Source organism: Egretta garzetta, unplaced genomic scaffold (assembly GCF_000687185.1).
Source record: "Egretta garzetta isolate BGI_Z169 unplaced genomic scaffold, ASM68718v1 scaffold154, whole genome shotgun sequence".
NCBI lineage: Eukaryota > Metazoa > Chordata > Aves > Pelecaniformes > Ardeidae > Egretta > Egretta garzetta.
This window is the reverse complement of record NW_009259600.1, coordinates 4,292,457-4,301,230: the sequence shown is the minus strand read 5'-3', so window position 1 is coordinate 4,301,230 and position 8,774 is coordinate 4,292,457.

Here is an 8,774-nt window from a genome sequence, read left to right as displayed (position 1 = left end):
CCTCGGATTGTGACTCTTATTTGGAAACTGGAGCACTTGGACTAATTCAAAACTATTTTCTGAAAGAAATATTCTTTTACACAGCATTTTGTAACACTACTGTTGTAACATATTACAAATTGGTGGTGTTGGACCACCATAACAGAGACTGCCATTTCCCTGCTCTGCCCTTCTGAAATGTTTACTTTACCCTACAAAAAAAAAAAAATCTAATTTAGCCTCATGTCAGCCTTGTTGCATAAATAAGTGTTAGTTTCCTTGGGTTGCTAACAAGAATACTGAGACACAGATGGGTTAAATGAGTTGTTAAAAGCCACACAGTAGCTGCATTTTTATTATAAGGGTTAGCTCAAAGGGTAGCTTCACTGATTTAAAATATGAACAAAGGAAAGAGTATCCATACGAAAAACAAATGAAAAAAATTCACCCTCTGTGGACAAATTTCTGCTGAAAAGGATATGCACAGTGATCAAAGCAAAGTTTAAAGAATGAGCGTCTGGAAAAAAAAAACCTTTAAAAGATGTTTTAGTTATAATAATGCAGTTATCCAAATGTCAGTGAATTTGATCAAAGCTGATCTACAGAGCTCAGGTTTAGCATTAGGTGAGTCATTTTCTTTTATTAGTGATGCTTTTTCATTCAAATGGGTAAAAAGGTGAGAGTTTGGATATGTTGAAGGTTTCATTGGCTTACAGTAGGGACAGACAAATGAGGCCCACCTAGTTTTACAATCTGGCCCACAGCTACTTTGTTTTTAATAAAATGCGGCATATTGAAAGGGCATGTCTCAACATATCTTGACCCATCCAAACCGGATCAAGATGGAGAGCTGCATACTGAAACCAGTCAGCTCCCAGGACGAGGCCTGTTGTCCCCGGGGAGCAGGAAGGGTCCCTGCCTCACCACAGGGCAGAAGCCAGCCGTCCTTGCTCCTACCAGCCATGTACCCACCCCTCTCCTGCCTGCTTTAGGGGGAATGTATTTTCAGGCTCCAGTGCTGCGGGTAGTCCTGGGAGTTCATTCAACCCTCTTGACCAGCCTTTGCGCTACCACAGTCTGTCTAAATCCCCGCAGAGCGCAGTGTGGAAACCAGAGTGGTGTTAAGTCCTGGGGGGCAGTTTGCAAAGCCCACTCGATTTGGGGCCAGGGATCTTCTCCTTGCCAGCGCTCTAACCCATGCTTGTATGAGAACAGTCCCTGGGACTCCCCAAGGAGAAGGAATAATTCTCTGGCCAAAGCCCCAATTTCTCCTCTCATAGCCCCTGAACAGCATCTATCATTGCCGTGAGGAGTGTTTCAGGGCACCTCTGCTGCTGCCTGAAAGCGGAAACCCCTGAAAACTGGACTTTAAAATCAAGTCACCTTCCTAACCCTCTTTATTGTGTCTGGGACGCTGTAATGTGCTTGGGGGGTTGCTGGGATGCTTAGACAGCAAACTATGTGATGGTAGGACGAGGGTTTCTCAAGCCTTCGTCTACTACAACGAGGCCCTGATCCTCCATTGATCTCCATGCTATTAGAAAAACCCGTATGAACAGCAGTGCTAAAGTTGAGAGCTTGGGGAGCTGCTGCATTTCACAGCTTGCGACTGAAACTGTGTAAGTGCACTTTACAGCACGTTCTCTCATCTGCAATTTCCTGTTGCTGAAACCTGAAGAATTTCAGTCAAACCAGGTTGCTGCCTGCAAGTGGCTGTGGGGCAAAGGCCAGCGAGCAGGGAAGCTCCCATGCCATTCCCTCACCTGAACCAGGACTTCTCTGGGGGGCTTTCAGGGAAATTAACCTCTTGTGCCCCAGAGTTTAGGAAGACAACCAACTAACTGCAGGATAAGGTAGCATCAACCTACAGTTTGGCTGCTCTTTGGTGGCAAGTGTCCATGTGCACTCTCTCACCTGGCAGTACCTTGTAGCGAAAGCCAGGTATCTCATTCCTTGTGGGAGAAGGGAAGTGAACTTGCATCTATGAGGGGGTTAAAGAATACATAAGAGCAGTTTCTTGGCAGTAGCTGAGATGCTGAACTTTCCCACCCCCGTTTTCCCTGCAGTAACTAGTTCATCCACCTGTATCCTCACTTCCCAGTTGGAAAACCCTGTTGAAGCAAACAAACAAATGCTGCCTCTGTAAGGGCTAGACTTGGGCAAAGGCAGTGAGATCCCAACCTACAGCCCTCGCTCCTGCACTGTAATCCCAGCTCATTTGGACTTACTGGGTGATTTTAGGGAACTGAGCCTGTTGTGCCCCCAGGAAAGGATAGGACCATGCGACTGCATTGCAGTCTAATTTTTCATTAAAAACTTTGTGTGTCTAGAGTCTGGGTTGTTTTTTTTTTTAACTAAGCAAATGAGACTCAGAAACGTGTCAGTTGCCTGCAGCTGAACTACTGAAAAACTGTTAGGTAGTCTTTCATTTTTTTAATGGGAGTTTGAAAACATGAATCGTGACAAAGATACAGTTGTAGCTCGGCAAGAACATGAGCTGCCACATGCCCTTTAATGCAGCATTAGTTTCAAGACCCACTTTCCATGAAAGAAAACTAGAGCATAATGGGCAGATGATAAAAGAAGATGGGGAGGGTCTGACCCATTCGCCCAGATTGGGTCTGTCATCTATGTAACTGAAATCCCCTCGAAGGCTTCCTTGTCTTCCTAGTATTTCTCTGTTGTGGTGCATGCCCATGCATCTCCAGTCATTTCCACTGCAGAGTGGGAAAAAGAGGCCACAAGATGGGAATGAGAGGCAGAGTCATGGGGTGGTTGTGTGATTAAATGATTCACCCCAGCAGAACCAGCTCCTGGGCTAAATCAGGGCCGGGTTTACATTGCACCCCAGCCAGGCGGCCTTGAAAGGGCTCTGGAGGCCTGGGCACCCCGCAGGCGTCTGCGCCGCATTTGCATGGCCCTGGCAGGCAGCCTGAGGCTGCCTGGGGCTGGGGCTGCCCACGAATCCCATCTGCCATCGCAGCGGAGCCACGGGGCCTTCTAGAAAGGCCCCTGAGGCTTTGCCTACCTGCCGCCCGCCTTGCCAGCCCAGCGCCCAGCCAGCACAGCACAGGGAGCCACAGAGTTGTGCTGGAAGTATTAATTAAGTATTAATTAAGGCCATCCCCAGGACTGGCTTCAAGGGCACTCGAGCAGGCAGCCTGTGACCATAGGCGGTGCTGAGCTGCTCCCTCTCAGGAGCTTTGGTCCTCTTCCCGCTGACGCACTTGAGGGCTGAGCATCGTTGCCCAGCTTAGCCTGGTGGGGCCCGTGGGACCTGGGGGGAGAGGGTGCCTCCACCACCTGGGAGAATTCGCTGTGCTTGCAAACTGCGAGCCCCAGATTAACATAATCCAGCTGTCTGCCTGTGTTTATCAGGCCAAAGAATGCACGAGGTTTAAATAAAAGGACTGCGATATAGCAACAAAAGCACCTAAAGCACCTAACTCGTAGGTATCAAGCCTGTAGCAGCCGTGCCCATTTCACGCAGAGGCTCAAGCGCGAGCTCTCCCCATGTGCTCAGCGTGGCACGTGGAGCGCAGGCTGCTTTGAATGTGGGCAAACTTGCGTTAACACGATGGGAAGGAGCAGCTGCATTCTAGCGCATCAGTGATCCATGCAAAATGGGTCACCGGGAGATTTAGAAACTGTACCTTTCAATCCCAGCCAAAGAGATACATCAAGGCATGCTGACGTGAAGCACGACTGACACACCTTGAGGCATCTTCAGTGCACTGAGTGGTAGTGACGCCAAAGTATATCAGCTGGCAATGTCAGAGACAATGCCTCGTAAATAAACTCTGAGGAAAAAAAGAAAAAAAAAAGTTTTACTTCCTCTTATGCTTGAAAAAAGAAAAGCAATCAGTCAATCAATCTCCTTCCCCCAGACGAAGGAATGGGTCCCCAAAATGCCATAGCACGTAGAGATCCCTCAGGAGTGTGCAGCGAGGGAGCCGCAGGCCAAGGCGCTGCCGGAGGAGCGGGAGTCTCACGGCGCTGCCTACGGCACGGCACCGCCGCCCGCACCAGCAGGCTTCCCGACGGTCTGCACGGGGAAGGTGAAGTTTGCTCCTTGCAAAGCCAGAAGTCTGGGGGATTTCTGCACAGAGGGAAAGCCGAAAGAGCGGGGGTTTGTAATCTTCTCCCAGCCGCAGCCCTCAGCCCTGTGAGGCGATGGAGCCACTCTCTGGATCCTACGAGAATTTCAGGGAAGCAAAAGTCCTGCTGCTCCCCTTTCTCCTACAGGGAGGAGGGCGATGGCAGATGGACCCCAAAAGCCTGGAGATTCGCTCAGTCACCCCTGAGCAGCCCAGGGACTGCCCAGCACCCTTCTGGACCCCCTTCTGCTGCGGCCTCAATGGAGTCACCAGCAGGATGGACTTGTGGGAGCACTCCCCCAGCTCCCCAAATCCAAACCAAGCCCATGACGGCTGCCAGGCCTGGCTGCTAGGGCTGGCGGTAACCTGCAGCCAGCAGAGATGCCACCTTCAACCAGCGCAGCCAAGTCTGAGAGGAGACGTCTGTCCATCCACTGGGGATCTGGGCATCTCCCAGCTTGGTGCGTGGGGTCTCTGCCAAGGCCATGCCACCTGTGTGCCCATCTGTACCCCTGCTTGTAGGTCTGGGGGTGGTTTTCCCCCCATCACACGCTTGTGGGCTGGGGATGTGACCTGTTTGCACTCCCTCTAGTACAGCCATGCAGGGCCCTGCTTGCTTCAGGCTCAGCTTGGTGTTTTCCATATCAGCAAATTTTTAAATAATTTTTTGAAGTCAATCAGCATGGCTAAGTTTTGCCCTGGTGCTGATGGAGGAAGAAGCTTTCCTGGGGAAGGCAGCCATGCACAGCTCCAGCTCAGCCGCGTGGGGATGAAGGTGTGAGGCCACTGCGCTGGGAAGTAAATGCCTTCAGGGTCCCACTCCACTTAGCATAAATTCCCAGGCAATATTTGAAAGTCGTGCCTGGGAAAGGGTGCTCAGGCTCACAAGGGAGGCTTGGAGGAGAGGAGCAGCCTACACTTCACATTGACTTAATTCTGCAGATTTAGAAAAGATGCTTAGTGTTCTCAGTATAAATATTTTTGCATCACTTGTTTGATAGACTAGAAGCTTCTAGAAAAAGTTTCACAAACATCTGCATCTGGATTTTTGAAAATAGAGATTAAAACTAATGTTTTATCCAGACGTGATGCCTTTATTTTGATTGTAAATAAACATTTTCAAATATAAGTATTCCTCTCTAATAATTTCAACAGAAATAACATTGTGGCTAGCAGCTACCCTATTTTTGCCATAATCACGCCATTATAAGCAGGAAAAAGAACTAATGAAAGCTTCCATAATTAGGGAGGAAATGAGATACTGTGAGGAGGGAAAGATAGGCTGGAAACACAGTACAATGTTAAATATGAAAGCAACATATGCCTACATCCTTGTGTAATGTAGCTTGGTAACCAAAGTCACTCTTCCACACATAAAGGTCTCTCTGCAGTTACAATATGAGGAGCATGGAGCGATTAGGGGCTCTGAGCCACCAGTACAGCTTAGCTGACTAGCTGCAAACTCAAGTCTTGACGTTTTGGGGCCAGTACATTGCTTTTTTCATTCACTTCAAACCGTTGGCTCCTCTTGACCTCCACGAGGGCCACAAAGTCCGGGGCCTGCAGCACTGCTGCCAACAGCGTTCTCAGCCGATCCTGGTCGTCCTGGGACCACGCTGCTGGCTCTGTGCCAGACCCCGTGTGCTTAAAATGGTCTGAGTACATGTAGGGCACCTGCAGTGACACCTCCTGAGTGCCATGTGGACATGGCATCGATTAGCAGAGAGGGCAAGGAGGGAGCAGCAGCACGTGAGAAGTGCTAGGCAGGGAAAACAAGGCCTGGGTTAGAGAAGAGACAGGAGCTCATGTGGGCTGGTGGCTGCAGGACAGATCGAGGCAACAAATGGAAGCTGGGACAGTTCAAAAAGTGGGGACCAAAAGGTCAGAGTGAGGGAATTTGCTTAGGAAAAGAAGAGTCGAAACATAGGCTGAAACATGGGAAGGCAAAAAAGAAACAGGAGGGAAAAGTAGGGAAGGAGATGGAGGAAAGACTAGGCAGGAGGCAGGGGGTAGTAGGCAGAGGATGAGACTGAGGTGGGAGAAGTAGGTCCTGAAGCAAACATCCAGAAGTAGGGCAGTGAGAAGAATGGAAAAGGAAAAAGGAAAGGTGTTGGGGTGGGAAGTTCAATAAATAATGGATTTTCACATGTTTTACTCAAATGGCTTGGATTTATTCAGATAGTGCGACCCTCAGCACCAGCCCTTAGCCCCAGCCAGACCTGGCCGTGCCGTGTTCCTGGGTTGCTGCTGGGCTGTTTTCCATTTAGATCCGGGCTGTGCCTGCTACTGAGGTGGGACTGGTACAAAGCTGGGCTTTGCCAGCAAAGCCGTGCTGGCATGAGGCATGCTGGTCTGGAATAGCATGTTGCTATGCTGACCTCCTAGAACAGTACACATAGCTGGGCTTGAGCCGCTCTGCCATCGGCTGCAGAGAGCATCCATTTCAGCGACTAATGTACAAAGAGCTCAGTTTTTAGATGCAACCTAAAAGACTGATTTTTTGATCTGATTTGCCCCTCCAGAAATGGAGATTATGGTCAGAGTATATCTTATTATCTGCTGTTTTTTCTCCCTGATACGTAGCACAGCTCGTCCTTCTCCCTGCTGCCCCACTGCAGCTGCTGCCTGTAACACAGCAAAAGGTGCAGAACGAAAGGTGCCAGTGCAGGCAGTGCAGGAAAAAAAAGGGGGGGCAATGAGAGAGAGAGAAGAACACAGAGACGTGGGTGGTTTGGGAAGCTCCAGGAAGCAGTGGCAGCGCGGAGCTGCGTGCTGGGACTGCGCTCCAGAGGGAAGGAGAACACTTCATGCGGACACAAACGGCGGTCACGGGGATATTTGTGTACTTAGTGTTCGCACTGAAAGTCAGGATGGCACTTCGTGGCTCTAAAAACCCTAGCCCTGCCCCAGAGATAGCGTTACAGAATCTTTTTTGGTTCCCAACAGGTCTAATACAAACGAACCATAGGTGCATTTTAACATGTTCTTTAAAGCTGTCTCTGAAGCTTCCCAGTGAGAGGTGATGTTTTAAAAAGCGAATGGAGCGTGTCAGTGCCATAGGCAAGTGTAGTGATATTAGGGAGAAATACTACATCATCCTCTGACACTTTAAGATGATAGCTACTGGTTTAAATTTAAAAACCAGTCCAGGGACCAACTGTTAGAGATACTTGTCACTGCCCCTCTGCAGCAATTTGGGCTTTGCTCTGGGCGCTGAACTTTTGAAATCCTCAGAAGATAAATTTACAGTCTGTGACTGCTCAGGGGGAAGACTATTAAAGAAGCAACCCCAAACAATTAAATAAAACCTTAGCTATATGCAATTGTTTTAATTTAGTCCTTTGATATCATTAATCTGATTAAGTTCTTTCCAAACAAACTGCACATAGAACTTGGCCTAGGAGGAGTGGACTAAGCCCATATGTATCCTGACAGGGGTGTTTACTCGAACGGAGTTATCCCAGCCTCGCTGTGCGTACTTGGGGACGCAAAAGGGCCTGGGGACAGGAACTCGGAGAACAATAAGGATAGAGAAACTTAGAGGAAATAACCTACTGGGAGAACGGGAATGCACTGGGAATAGAAAAAATCAGTCAGCTAGGAAGAAATCAGATATTGGGAAGATGCCCACAGAGAGGGAGCAAGAGATGCCCACGGAGGGAGGTTTAGAGAGGAGCAGTGTGCTGGAGAGGGGAGAACAGGGGCTGCCAGCACAGGAGGAAGCACCCCAGTGAGGGAAGGGGTGCAAGTCACAGGGGGTGAAGAGGAGGAAAGCAGATGGTCCTTAAACAAGCTTTGACAAGGGAGGCTGGTCTTCAACTGGCAGACCAACCTTTCTGGCTGCAGAAACTTCGTATTCCTTCCCCACCTTGCTGGGCAGGAGCAGATGGAGATATAGGCCTTCACCACCCAAGAAATTTTGGCAGAGCTTGCAACAGCCATGCCTGCTGCAGCAGTGGAAACTTACCTGGCCTCCCTCAGCCTGGGGCAGAGCGGGGCTGGCCGGGGGTCCCCTGCCCTAGCTGCAGGCAGCGATGCAGCCCTTTCTGCACCCATGGCCCGGCTGCAGCCCAGGCGCTGCTGGTTTTGACTCGCTACTCATTAACAGGGTTCAGACAGTGTGGTTCTTTGCTGCAGGACCAACGAGGGTTGGGGATGGGGACACTGCAGCCACCCAAGCCCTGTCAGCATCTGCTCCCCGTAGGCCTGGTGGGAGTGTGGACAGACCAACCCTGAGCACCCTCATAGGTGAGGCCCAGAAGTGGAGCCCTCCCTGCTGAGCCAGGTGCAGGGGGGTCACTCCACACCCCAGACAGGGGTCGCTGGGCTGGGGGGCGGGGGAGAGATTTCTCCCTGCCATTCTAACCTGGTCCTCAGTCTGAGAGAGAAGTAGGGCGGGACGGGTGTCCCCAGCTTGGAAAAGAAAAACTTTTGGGACCCCAAACTACTCAAGACACAGCAGGGAGGGTGCCGGGAGTGACAAGAGCAGTTGGGGTGAAGGAAGAAGAGTTGCATGTCCAATCAACCCTGCCTCACAGCAGGGAAAATGCCTCAGCACTGGCACCCAGCCTTCCCGGACGGGACCAGAGGCACTAGTGAGGGGCTTGCAAGGGTGATGGGGGAGGGGAGGCCGGGTTTCCCTGCCACCAGCCTGCTACCTGCATACTGGGTGCAGGCCCATGGGGTGGGCACGCCGGG